General features: G+C 45.2%; 1 long non-coding RNA gene across 6 annotated transcripts in view; it reads left to right on the top strand.

Moving 5' to 3' along the window:
- Window positions 1-6,215: 6,215 nt before the first annotated feature.
- The window catches only part of LOC106509271 (uncharacterized), a 107,162-nt gene continuing 100,584 nt past the window's right edge, over window positions 6,216-12,793 (top strand). For all 6 annotated transcript variants that reach the window (XR_014803126.1, XR_014803127.1, XR_014803130.1 and 3 more), the window contains exon 1: window positions 6,216-6,391. This is a non-coding gene — a long non-coding RNA (uncharacterized LOC106509271). The remainder of the gene's footprint in view (window positions 6,392-12,793) is intronic.

Genomic DNA, 12,793 nt, shown 5'->3' with positions numbered 1-12,793 from the left:
GCTCACCTGGCCTGGCCCCGCAGGCTGCCAGCAGATGGAAGGAGCATTTCTGATTCTCAAGGGCCCCTGGGCTCTCCCTGTGCTCTGAGCCTCCTTCCACCGATACCCACATATGTGGGAGGTGACACCCATGGGTGTTGTTTTAGGTTTCTAGGGCTGCCTTAAAATACAAAGTACCATGGACTTTGTGACTTAAACAATGAAGGTTTGTTTTCTCACACTTTTGGAAACTGAAAGTACAAGATCCAGGTGTCGTCAGGGTGGTTTCCTCTGAGACCTCTGTTCTTGGCTTGCAGGGTGGCCACCTTCTCCCTAGATCTTTTTTTCTTTTCTTTTCTTTTTAGGGCCACAGCCACAGCAAATGAAAGTTCCTAGGCTAGGGGTTGAAACGGAGCCACAGCCACAGCAACACAAGATCCAAACCGCATCTGAGACCTACACCACAGCTGGTGGCAACGCTTTACCCACTGAGTGAGGCCAGGGATTGAACTCGAATCCTCATGGATATGAGTCAGGTTCACAACCCACTGAGCCACATGGGAACCCATCCCATATCTTCACAAGGTGATCCCTAGTATGTGTCTATGTCCTAATGTCTTATAACGACACTGGCCATTTTGCAGAAGCGGGGGGAGGTGTTGTGATTACGGATTCAGTCTCCTTACCAGATATTAGTCTGTTCAGATTTTCTCTTTCTTCATTATTTAGTCTTGGTATGTTGTGTGTTTTCAGGAATGTATCCATTCTTATCTAGGCTATTCAATTTATTGGCATACAGATATTCATAGTATTCTTATAATCCTTTTTATTCTGTGGCCTAGGTTGTAATGCTCTCTTTTATTTCTGGTTTTATTATTTGAGGTTTTTTTTTTTTCTGAATTAATCTAGCTAAGGATTTGTCAATTTTGTTAATCTCTTCAAAAAACCGATTCTTAGTTTGATTTTTTTAAATTGTTTTCTATTCTTGATTTCACTGATCTCATCACTAATCTTTTTTATTTCCTTCCTTCTGCTACATTTGGGTTTAGTTTGTTCTTTTGCTACCTTGTTAAGATACAAAGTTAGGCTGTTGGTTTGAGATAGTTCTTTTATAGGTTGGCCCCTACACTGGTTGGTTGCCAGGCCCTGCCTTGTATAGACCCTGTGGCTGATGTATACGAGGGCCTGGTCACAAAGAAGCTGGTAGTGGAATGTGGGTGACAGGACCTAGTTCCTGATACAGTTGGGTATGGAGGCTGCAGTGCCTGGAAGGTGGTCTTGGCCTCCTAGTGGGCAGGGCCAGGGCCCAGCTGGTTCCAGGGTAAGGTCTGTCCTCATTGCAGGATCCGTCATAGTTTTCTTGCCTCTGGTTCTTGCATCCGCTGCCTAGTGGATAAGGCTGGTCTGCAGGCTAGGATAGGCTTCATGGTGGGAGAGGCCCATGCAAGGCCACTTGTGGGTGGAGCTGGGTCTTGGCCCTCAGGTGGGTTGTTCGAGTCTAGGGGGTGTGTTCAGAGGTAGCAGTGGGCTCTTTAGTCTTTAGGCAGCCTGTCTGCTGATAGGTTGGGCTATGTCCCCAGCCAGTTTGTTGTTTGACCTGGGGCTTCAAACGCTGGTTCCTGCAGGCTATTGGCTGGTGCTAGGTTTTTGGACTAAAGGAAGCAAGAAATTGGCTGCTACAGCAGCTCGCAGGGTCAAATATTCTCCAATATGTGTCTCTGTCCCCAGGATGAGCAGCAGTGACCCCCCTACTTCTCCAGGAGACTCTCCAAGACCAGCAGGTAGGCCCGGCCTATTACTGCTTTTGCCCTTGGACTTGGGCGTGAGTTTTTCTGTGCCCTTTAGGACTAAAGTCTCTGTTTCCTCAGGTCCTGTGGGGCTCCTGCCCCTGAGCCTCCCTGCTCTCCAAAGCCAAGTGCTCTGGGGGCTTGTCTTCCCAGTGCAGGACCCCCCACGCCCCTCTCCGGGCTGGGGAACCTGATGTGGGGCTCAGAGCTCTCATTCCTATTGAGAACTTGGCAATATAATTAATCTCCAGTGTGTGGGTCTCCCACCTGGAGGCTATGGGATTTGATTATATCACGAGTTTGCCCCCCTTAACGCGTCTCCCTGTGGTTCCTTCTTTATGTATTTAGTTGTAGAAGATATTTCTGGTTGGGGGGGCGGTTTCCAGTCTTTTTCATGGATGGCTGTTAGGCAGATTGCTGTGGTTTTGGTGTGCTCCTGAGAGGAGGGGGGCTCGGGGTTGTTCTTACATCTTGGCTGCTCTCCCCATTCTTTATTATTTCTTAATATAAACATTTACAGCTATAAACTTCCCTCGGAGCCCTGCTTTTGCTGCTTCTCTGTGTCAGTTTAAACTATTTTATAATTAAATAACTGCAAGCACATTCATATTTATTTAATTTATTTCTCACAATGATAGGGCTGGAATAGGCACAGGTGGTTGTGGAAATCCCAGTAGGGGATCACAGATAAAGAGGGAAACCTGGGGGATGCTGGGAGATCACTGTAAGTTCCAGAAAGCCATCGGCAGGAGGCAGTCTTGCTTACCTAGTGGAAGTTCGAGAATTGCCTCAGGTCCTTGGGTGGGGGATAGAATGAAGCCTGCATTCAGATTCAGACCAAGGGCTGGAGTTTGAGGACCTCCCTTCCGTGATTTGAATACACACCTTACCAGATGCGAAGGAGGAGCTACTACTCCCAGAAAGGAAGAGGTGGTCTTTTCCAACCCCCCCATTCCCCTTGGATGATAAGACGGTAAAGCACCGGATCCTCCCCGGGGGCAGAGCTTCCTTGCCTGCCTGCCTGCATCCCTCAGAAGTGTCCTATCTTAATAAATTTATTTCGTGCCTATCACTTTGTCTCTCGCTGAATTCCTTCTGTGCAAAGGCATAAAGAACCTGAACCTCCGTGAGTCCAGACACAGGGTGAGTAATTCTAATTTAAAAACGTGGGTTCAAGTTCCAATCTGTGTTCCGGCTAGGTTCAGGCCGTTAGTGCTGTCAGTTTCAACAGCACATCAACGAGGTAGAAAAGCTAAGAATATAGAGGAAAAAATGTAGGCCAGGCAAATGAGTCCCTTCGTCTCCACAATTCTCTCGTGTAACATGGGTTTTGTCCCTAGTGCAAAACTCTCATCGTTTATGGAACTCCCTGTATGTGGCTGCTTACAAGATAAAATAATCCTATTTTTTTGCCCATCAGTCTTCCAAAAAGTGCTGTTGCTCTTTCCTTTCTTGCTCCTTCAGGGCAGATCTCACAGCTTCCCAGACACTTCCTGATTTTAAAGTGTCCAGTCCAGGTAGCCCAGTTTGAAACGTTATTCTTTTTTAAATTTTTTTTTAATTAAAGCCTAGTTGGTTTACAGTGTTGCTTCTATTCTGTTGTACAGCAAAGTGTCCCAATCACACACTGTTCCCTGTGCTATACAGTAGGACCCCATTGTCCAGCCATTCAAAATGTTGCAGTTTGCGTCCATCAACCCACCCCACCCCCCATCCATCCCACTCCCTCCCCGCTCCTCCCCTGGCAATATTCTTCTACCCAATTCAAAGCATTTGGTGTCTCCACCAGCCCAGACCTGCCTGCACACTGGGGAGTGTGTTGTGGTCTCTGCATGTGGGCGGAAAAAGAATTTTCTGTATTTAAACCAAGATGTAGAAAAGACAAGTTTATTGAGGCAAGAGGCCCTGTTAACACAGTGGGTCAACTTCCTGATAATCAGGGAGAGCTGTCTCTGGCCACATGGTCATGTCTGTTTCTATAGCCCAGAGACAAAGGAGCGCGGGGAGTGGTCATGCCATATACTTGTTGACCTGCTGACGGGTTGGGGAAGGATGGATTCTTCTGATACTCTTGCTGGTTGGTTGGGGGCATATGTTGCCCCCATAGGGGTGGACTAAGGAGTGGGCTACATACATTTCCTAGTAGGGGGCAGGGAAGAGCAGGCCAAGTTGCTGGGGTGGGGGTCCTTGGGAACATTGTAACAATTACAGCGAGACTGGTGGGCTGATAAGGGTCTAGCAAGTCTCATCTCAGCCACAGGCTTTTGAGTTTTATTTCTTGGAGAATCCTTGAAGTCCCATAGAGTGGAGGCTTTGTTTCTCCTTCATGCCTCATTCCCCCTTCCTCCTAATGCTTTGGACTCTCCAAGATCAGGATCTGAAAGGCGGGAGGGGGGGCGCGGGAGGGGGGGAGGATTCAAGGAAAGTTGCAGAGGCATGTTTCCTTAGTGAGTTACTGGTTCTTCCCTGGCTATGGCTGACTTCCAAAAGGGGTGCCCGTTTCAGTGCTTCCAGAGGTCTCTGCCCCCCCACCACTACCGTCCACACAGGTCCCTGATGTGGGGGAACCCTTTTGAGTTGACCTCCTCCAAACGGTCCCCTCCCTCCTGTCCCAGGTGATACACTCCAGAGAGTGCTAGTACTCCTCACCTGCTGCCCAGCTTCCTGGGGTGGGGCATGGGGTGGGCACTGGCAAGACAAGCTCAACATTGGCTCTTCTCAAAACATTTTTAAATTGAAATATAGTTGATTTACAATGGTGTGTTAGTTTCAGGTGTATAGCAAAGTGATTTGGTTGTGTGTATATATATTCTTTTGTAAATTTTTTCCCATTATAATCTATTACAAGACAGTGAATAAAATTCCCGGTACTATACAGGAGGACCTTGTTGGTTATTTAGTTTATATGTAGTAGTGTATATCTATTCATCCCAAATTCCTAATTTGCCCCTTCCTGGCCCCTTTACCCCTTTGGCCCCCGTAAGTTTGTTTCCTATGTCTGTGAGTCTATTTCTGGTCTGTATATAAATTCATTTGTATCATTTTTTTAGATTCCACATGTAAGTGGCATCATGCTCTTTGTCTTTCTCTGACTGACTTCTCCGAGTCTGATAACCTCTAGATCCACCCATGTTGCTGCAAATGACATCATTTTTTTATATGACTGAGCAATAGTCCATTGTGTATGTATAGCACAACTTCTTCATCCATTCATCTGTTGATGAACACGTCCTTCCTTCTGTGTCTTGGTGATTGTAAACAGTGCTGTTATGAACATAGGTGTGCATGCATCTTTTTGAATTAAAATTTCCTTAGATAGGTGTTCCCATTGTGGTTCAGCAGTAACCAACCGGACTAGTATTCATGAAGATACAGGTTCAATCCCTGCCCTCCCTCAGTGGGTTAAGGATCCAGTGTTGCTGTGAGCTATGATATATAGGTCACAGTTGCAGCTTGGACCCCATGTTGCTGTGGCTGTGGTGTAGGCCAGCAGCTGCAACTCTAATTTGACCCCTAGCCTGGGAACGTCCATATGTCGCAGGTGTGGCCCTAAAAAGACATAAAATAATAAAATAAAATTTCCTCAGATACATACTGGCTAACTATTGATTTCCACAGGACTTGCTGAAACAGCTCTTTTCACCCTGTCATGCCTCTCTTCCTTCATTCAGATGTGCACAGAGGAGGGAAGGTGTTGTCCCAGGATACACAGTTTCAGTTCCTCGGGATGAATAGCTTGTTAAGACCTAATGTACAGCATGGACTGCAGTTCACACTATACTGTGTGCTTGAGGTGTGCTGAGAGGGTTGACCTTGAGGGTTCTCTCTGCACCAACAATATAAGGACATAGACAAAGAGAGCGAGAGAAAGAGAAGAAAACCGTCACCATGTGAGGCGATGGGCCTGTTAACGATCCTGAGGGTGGAATCCCAGGAGGCCCCACTGGCTCACGGGTGGGTGGAGTCGGGCTCCTTGCCTGCGGCCCACCCACTAGCAGGTGAAGCCAGATCTTGCAGTTAGAGCGGGAGGACTGGCCAGCAGAGCTGGTTCCTGGAATCTGATTGCAGGACCCCGGGATCCCTGAGCTCATTTCTGACCCCTGGTGGTGGTAGTGAGGGTGTTCCTGATGCAGTTGGGTGTGGGGTGCAGGGTGTCTGGAAGCTCGCCTTGGCCTGCTCGTGGGCAGGGCCAGACCTGCATTAGGGGGTGGTCATTGTTTTCCTGCTTCTGTTTCTTCTCCCTGGTGGGCGAGGCTGGTCTAGAGGCGAGTGCAGGCTTCCTGGCAAGAGGGCCCGTGTCTGCCCACTGGTGGGTGGAGCTGGCCTTGGTCCTCAGGTGGGCTGGGCCATGTTCAGAGACAGCTGTGGGCTCTTTAGTCTTTAGGCAGCCTGTCTGCTGATAGGCGGGGCTGTGTCCCCGCCCAGTTAGTTGTTGGCCTAAGGCTTCCCATTACTGGTGCCTGCAGGCTGATGGCGGGTGCTAGGTTTTGGGGCTGAAGAAGCAAGCTACCAGCCCACATAGCAGCAGTGTTCCTGGGGCTGAATGTTCCCCAGCTTGTGTTGACGTTCCCAGGCTGAGCCGCAGCCACACCCTGCTTCTCCAGGAGACTCTCCAAGGCCAGCAGGTAGGCCTGGCCTATTACTGCTTTCACCCTTGGACCTGGTTGGGCGTGAGTGTTTGTGTGCCCTTACAGAGTGACGTCTCTGTTTCTCCCCATCCTGTGGGGCTTCTGCAGCTCAGCCCCCCTGCTCTCCAAATCCAAGTGCTCTGGGGGTTCGTCCTCCCAGTGCAGGACCCCCACGCCCCTCTCCGGGCTGGGGAACCTGATGTGGGGCTCAGAGCTCTCATTCCTGTTGGGAACTTTGCAGTGTAATTAGTTTCCAGGGTGTGGGTCTCCCACCTGGAGGCTGTGAGATTTGATTATATCACGAGTCTGAGTCTGCCCCTCTTAAGCGTCTCCCTTTGGTTCCTTCTTTATGTATTTTGTTGTAGAAGATCATTTCTGGTGGCGAGGCGGGGAGTGTTCCAGTCTTTTCCACGGATGGCTGTTGTACACATTGCTGTGGTTTTGGTGTGCTCCTGAGAGGAGGAGGGCTCGGGGTTGCTCTGACGCCATCCTGACCTCTCTCCCAATTCTTTTCTTCTTTTTAAGTAAACATTTATAGCTATAAACTTCCCTCTTATCCTTGCTTTTGTATAGTTTTAAATTTTCATGATTCTGGTTAAAGGAGTGATGTAAAGATATTAAGCTGTGTCCATAAGATGCAAAGATTGCGCTTTCATCACTAAAGCCGGTGTCTCTCATAACGTTGGCAAAGAGCTACCTTTACAAGGGTCACCTGAGGTGCCTGTAATTGATAGGACCTCACCCCAGATTTTCTGCATTAAAATATCTCTGGCACATGTGGCAATCAGCATTATTAACACCCTCCCCAGGAGCACTGGGTGCGTGCTAACACTGAGAAACTCTTCTCCATACTGTGCCATCTCCTTCTCGGAGTTAGCAGAGTGCTCTGCGGAGTGGGGAGCCAGAAGCATTGAGTAATGGGTCAACCAAAGTATGACGTCTTTGGAAAGGAACCCTAGATCTTCCATATCTTCCTGATTCCAAATCCAGTGTCTTTCTCTAAACCCAATTGGATAGCACTCCTTAGGATTCCTTCTTCAGTTAGGAAGGCTTTAAACCCTTGTCAGAAATGGCCTTCTGCTCTTCTTGATGCTGAAGTCTGTCTTTCAAGCTAGCAGAACTCAGACCCCATGCCTGCCAGACTGACCAGCCTGTGAAGCAGGTAATTGGAAGCTTAGAGCAGCAGTTAGGGTCAAACTCCCCCCCCCCCCCCAGTCACCAGGGATAGTTTATTCACAGTAATATCTTTCATCAAGGATGCTCCCCCTCAAACAGACTTTGTCCTGAAAAGAAGGGGAAGAAAACAAAACTTTGAGATTACTGTCTGATAAAAGTCCACGTGATTTTTGTTGTACTATTCTGCAAGGACTGCTAACGCTAGGTTCGTCCAACTAAAGTTGAACTTGATTCAATCTTGAATTCCACTACCTTGGGCTCTGGGGAGAACTGCTAACCTCTCGTAATGGGAAGGGACAAAGAAAGGCCATCTTTGGATTTGTGAGGTCGCGCACAGCTCAGGCAGCATGGAATTTATTGAGTCTGCTGCCAGCTCGAGCCATTTTCTCAAAATGACTGTCTCTCTGGGGAGAGATACCATGCTAATGCTGTTAGAAGCTCAGAGGTTAGGCTTTAAAACCATATTTGGCTGTTTCACCAACTTTTGTTTTAACAGTTGTTTAAAATGTGAAAAACTCAAGGAGGGGAAAAAAAAAATGAACCCAAAACCAAATAAAAGACCAAAGGAAGACAGGGAGGTGATGTAGGGAGTTAGCATAGAAAAAGAGAGTAAGCAGAGACACGGATAGAAGAACTTGGCTTAGTGAAACGGGAAGAAATTTTAGGTCCTTTCTTCTTTCTCATTTGAAGAAAGCATGGGCATAAGCTTTTCACTTTCCTGACCCTCCCCTAGAATTGTCTGTGAGCCCGTTTTGTTTTGTTTTCCCTCTGAGCCTAAAACAGGTATTGAAGGATCATCTTGGAAAGTTTTAAATTGCCTGCATGGCACTGAAGCTGCCCATAGACTCCTCTGAGTCACATGTGGCTTAGCAGAGGATGCAGCCACAGAAGAGGAATCAATCTCTGCATCTTGTACATTCTGACAGCCCGTGCTGGCTGCCCTCCTCCCTCTCCCACCAACTCCTAGAAATCCTCCAGCTGAATCTTCCACGCTCATTCTCTTAGAAAGACAGCTGCGTGTAATCCCTTGTTATTTAGGGGATGGAGCTTCAGATTTGCCTGGGTAGAGCAAGGCTCCTGGGCTCCGATCTGCCCTACTATTCTCTCTCCCACCCCCATAGAAGGGAGACCCTGGAAAATTGGATGGGCAGGGAGGACATCCCAGGGGGCCCTAGGTTTCCACTCCCCACCACACACACTCGAAGCGGAAGTATAGGACATCCTTCCACCATTCAGAAACTTATTAACATTATAAGGCACATCTCTCTTCTGCTCAATACTTTGCCCTTGTGAAAAAAGGGAGGGGGGGGAACAGAAAGGAATTAATTGGAAGTTCCCCTGCAGTGGGTTAAGGATCTGGCATTGCCACGACTGTGGTGCAGGTCGCAGCTGAGGATTGGGTTCGATCCCTGGGATCTGGGAACTTCCACATGCTATGGGTGTGGCCAATAAATAAAAGGAATTAATCAAAGAAGGTATTTTGACATATGACTCTGGTTACAAATATTGTGCTTGTCTACATCTCTAGCAAAGTCACTTATAAACATCCAGGGGAAAGGGCTGTGCTCTCCCTGTTTCTCCACTCTTTTTCTCTCATGCTAGTCTTGATGTCCTGTAAGTGGCTGCCTGCCAAATGAAGGTCAAGATAGAGTTCTGAAGTCTAAATGTTGCTGCTGCTTTGTATTAAAAGTGCTAATTATAAAAAAAAAAAAGTATAACCTGATGTCCCACTTGTTTATTTTCACTTTTGTTGCCTTTGCTTTTGGGGTCAAACCCAAAAATCTCATTGCCAAGACCAGTGTTAAGAAGCTTATCCCTTACGCTTTCTTCCAGATGTTTATGGTTTTTGGTTTTATTTCTTAAATTTTTTATATTACTGCTTTTTATAATTAAAGTATAGCTGATTTACAGTGTTATGCAGATTTCTTTTGGACAGCATAATGACCCAGCCGTACATGTATATGCATTCTTTTTCTCATATTATCTTCCATCATGTTCTATCCCAGGAGATTGGATATGGTTTCCTGTGCTGTACCAGAAGACTTCATTGCTTATCCATTCTAAATGGAATACTTTGCATCTACTAAGCCCAAACCTCCCATCAATCCCACCCCCTGCCCTTGGCAACCACAAGTTTGTTCTCTATGTCAGTTCCTGGTTTTACATTCAAGTCTTTCATCCATTTTGAATTGATCTTTGTGTTTAGAGTAAGACGGGGATCTAGTTTCATTTTTTTTGCGTGTGGCTGTCCAGTTTCCCCAATAAGGTTTTTTTTGAAGAAACTATCCTTTCCCCACTTCATATTCTTGATGACTTGTCATAAATTAATTGACAACATATGTATGCATGGGTTTATTTCTGGGCTGTATATTCTAATCCATGGATCAAAGTGCATTTTAATGAACACCATACTGTTTTGATTACTACAGCTTTGTCATATAATTTTAAATTAGAATATGTAAAGACTCCAGCTTTGTTCTTTCCTCTCAAGATTCCTTTGGCTCTTCAGGGTCTTCTGTGATTTCATGCACATTTTAGGATTATATTTTTATTTATGAGAAAAATGCCATTGAAATTTTGAATCTGTAGATCATTTGACAGGGATATTTGAGTAACATTACAGGCTTTTTTCCCAGAGGAGGCATAATGATCTGTTACGGAATTTCAGACCTTTCCAATCTCCTCTATATTATGTTGGCCTACCTACATCTGTGTACCTTTTCTCACCTTCTCTCTGCCATGTTGCAAAGGGACTACCCCTACAGGGGGAGACATGTAAGAATTTGGGCCAGTATTAGGATAAACGAGCATGTCTTACTCAGGGTTAATTAGCAAGATGACTTTACAAAAGACCCAATTCATTTCATTCATCTCATGTATCATAAGGGTGATATTTTGATCTGTCTGCCTGACATTTTTGCCTATTTCTCTGGTGGAGAAATTAGATTGTTATTTACCCACTTCCTAATAACCAGTGCTAAAGAGGCATTGATATGAGCAGAAAATGAGCCAAGAATATTTTTTTCTTTTCCATTATACTTTATTACAAGACAGTAATTAGTAGTAATAAGTAGTTTCCTATGCTATACAGTAGGACCTTATTGGTTATCTATTTTAGACACAGTAGTTTGAATCCACTAATCCCAAATTCTTAATTTATCCCTCCCCTCCTTTCTTCTCTGGTAACCATAAATTTGTTTTCTATGTCTGTGGGTCTGTTTCCATTTTGTAAGTAAGTTCATTTGTATCATTTTTTTGATTCCACATATAAGTGACCATATATTTGTCTTTCGTTTTCCACCTTGCTTCACTTTGTGCGATAATCTCTACATCCATCTATGTTGCTGCAAATGGTATTATTTCATTCTTTTTAATGGCTGAGTAATATTCTTCATCTGTGTGTGTATTCTTCATCTTCTTTATCTGTTCTTTATCTGTTCATCTGTCAATAATGGACATTTAGTTTGGTTCCATGACTTGGCAATTATAAATAGTGCTGCTGTGAACATTGAGGTGCATATAACTTCCCCAAGTAGAGTTTTGTCCACATATGTGCCCAGGTATGGGATTGTTGAATCACACGGTAGTTTTTTTGTTTGTTTTTGAAGGAACCTCCATAGTATTTGTCATGGTAGCTGCACCAATTTACATTCCCACCAACAGTGTAAGAGGGTTTCCTTTTCTCCACATCCTCTCCAGCATTCGTTATTTGTGGACTTTTTAATGATGGCCATTCTGACTGGTGTGAGGTGATACCTTACTGCAGTTTTGATTTGCATTGCTCTCATAATTAGCAATGTTGACCATCTTTTCACATACCTGTTGGCCATCTGAATGTCTCTTTGGAGAAAGGTCTGTTGAGGTCTTCTGCCCGTTTTTTTGATTTGGTTGTTTGTTTTTATTGTTGTTGAGTTACATGAGCTATTTGTATGTGTTGGAAATTAGGCTCTTGTTGGTTGCATCATTTGCAAATATTTTCTCCCAGTCTGTAAATTATCTTTTTGTTTTGTTTATCATTTCCTTTGATGTGCAAAAGCGTATAGATTTGGTTAGGCTCCATTTGTTTATTTTTGCTTTTATTTCTATTGCCTTGGAAGACTGACCAAAGAAAAGATTGGTATGATTTATGCCAGAGAATGTTTTGACTATGTTCTCTTCTAGGAGTTTTGTGATATCATGTCTTAGTTTTAAATCTTTAAGCCCTGATGAGTATTCTTTGTGTACAATGCAAAGGTGTATTTTAAGTTCACAGATTTACATGTGGCTGTCCAGCTTTCCCAATACCATTTGCTGAAGAGACTGTCTTTTTTCTGTGGTATATTCATGCCTCCTTTGTCAAAGATTAATTGACCATAAGTGTCTAGGTTTATTTCTGTGATTCAAAAATACTGAGGGTAGGAAAAGTCCAAATCAAAAGGAATGAGATGCCCAGTGTGAATCCTCTTGAGAATTTGCCTATGGTGCCCCTCTCCCAAGACATTTCACGTCCATCTCATCAAAAATGGTTAAATAGGAGTTCCCCGTCATGGCGCAGTGGTTAATGAATCCAACAAGGAACCATGAGGTTGAGGGTTCAATCCCTGGCCTTGCTCAGTGGGTTAAGGATCCAGAATTGCTGTGAGCTGTGGTGTAGGTCGCAGATGTGGCTTGGATCCCACGTTGCTCTGGCTCTGGTGTAGGCCAGTGGCTACAGCTCCAATTAAACCCCTAACTTGGGAACCTCCATATGCCACAGGAGTGGCCCTAGAAAAGGCAAAAAGACAAAAAAGAAAAAAAAGTTAAACACACAGATCATCATCTGTCCAGAAATTGCCACAATTCAGGTGCCAATGGTCAAGGGCTAAGATGAGAGCGATACCCTTCAGTGTTGTGTGGTACCCAATCTGTCCTACAGTCGGAGCCAGTCAATGCTGGTGTTAGGGGAAGGGGACACCCATATACCAAGTTCCTTCTCCCCTCATTTAGTAGAAGCAGCCCTTGTGTAAATCAGTCCCTCAAAGGCCAACTACCAGATTGGTCTCGTGACTCAGTTTGGACGTCAGGAACCATATTTTTTATATCTAACTGAAGATGCCCAAGATCTGCATGGACCAGCCTCTAACATTACCCTATTTTAGGTCTGATACCAGATATTTCTCACATCTACCCAGCACCTGGCCCTGCAACTTGCTATTGCTAAACACCAGTCACCCAATCCCAAAACCATTCACTGACACTCAGCGT

The sequence above is a fragment of the Sus scrofa genome, chromosome 5, assembly GCF_054392235.1.
Source record: "Sus scrofa isolate SSC_HxYL_T2T_F1_AM1 chromosome 5, Sscrofa_HxYL_maternal_Yorkshire_Landrace_v2.0, whole genome shotgun sequence".
NCBI classification, from domain to species: domain Eukaryota; kingdom Metazoa; phylum Chordata; class Mammalia; order Artiodactyla; family Suidae; genus Sus; species Sus scrofa.
The sequence above is the reverse complement of the archived record's forward strand: the minus strand, read 5'-3'. Positions and strand labels throughout refer to the sequence as shown.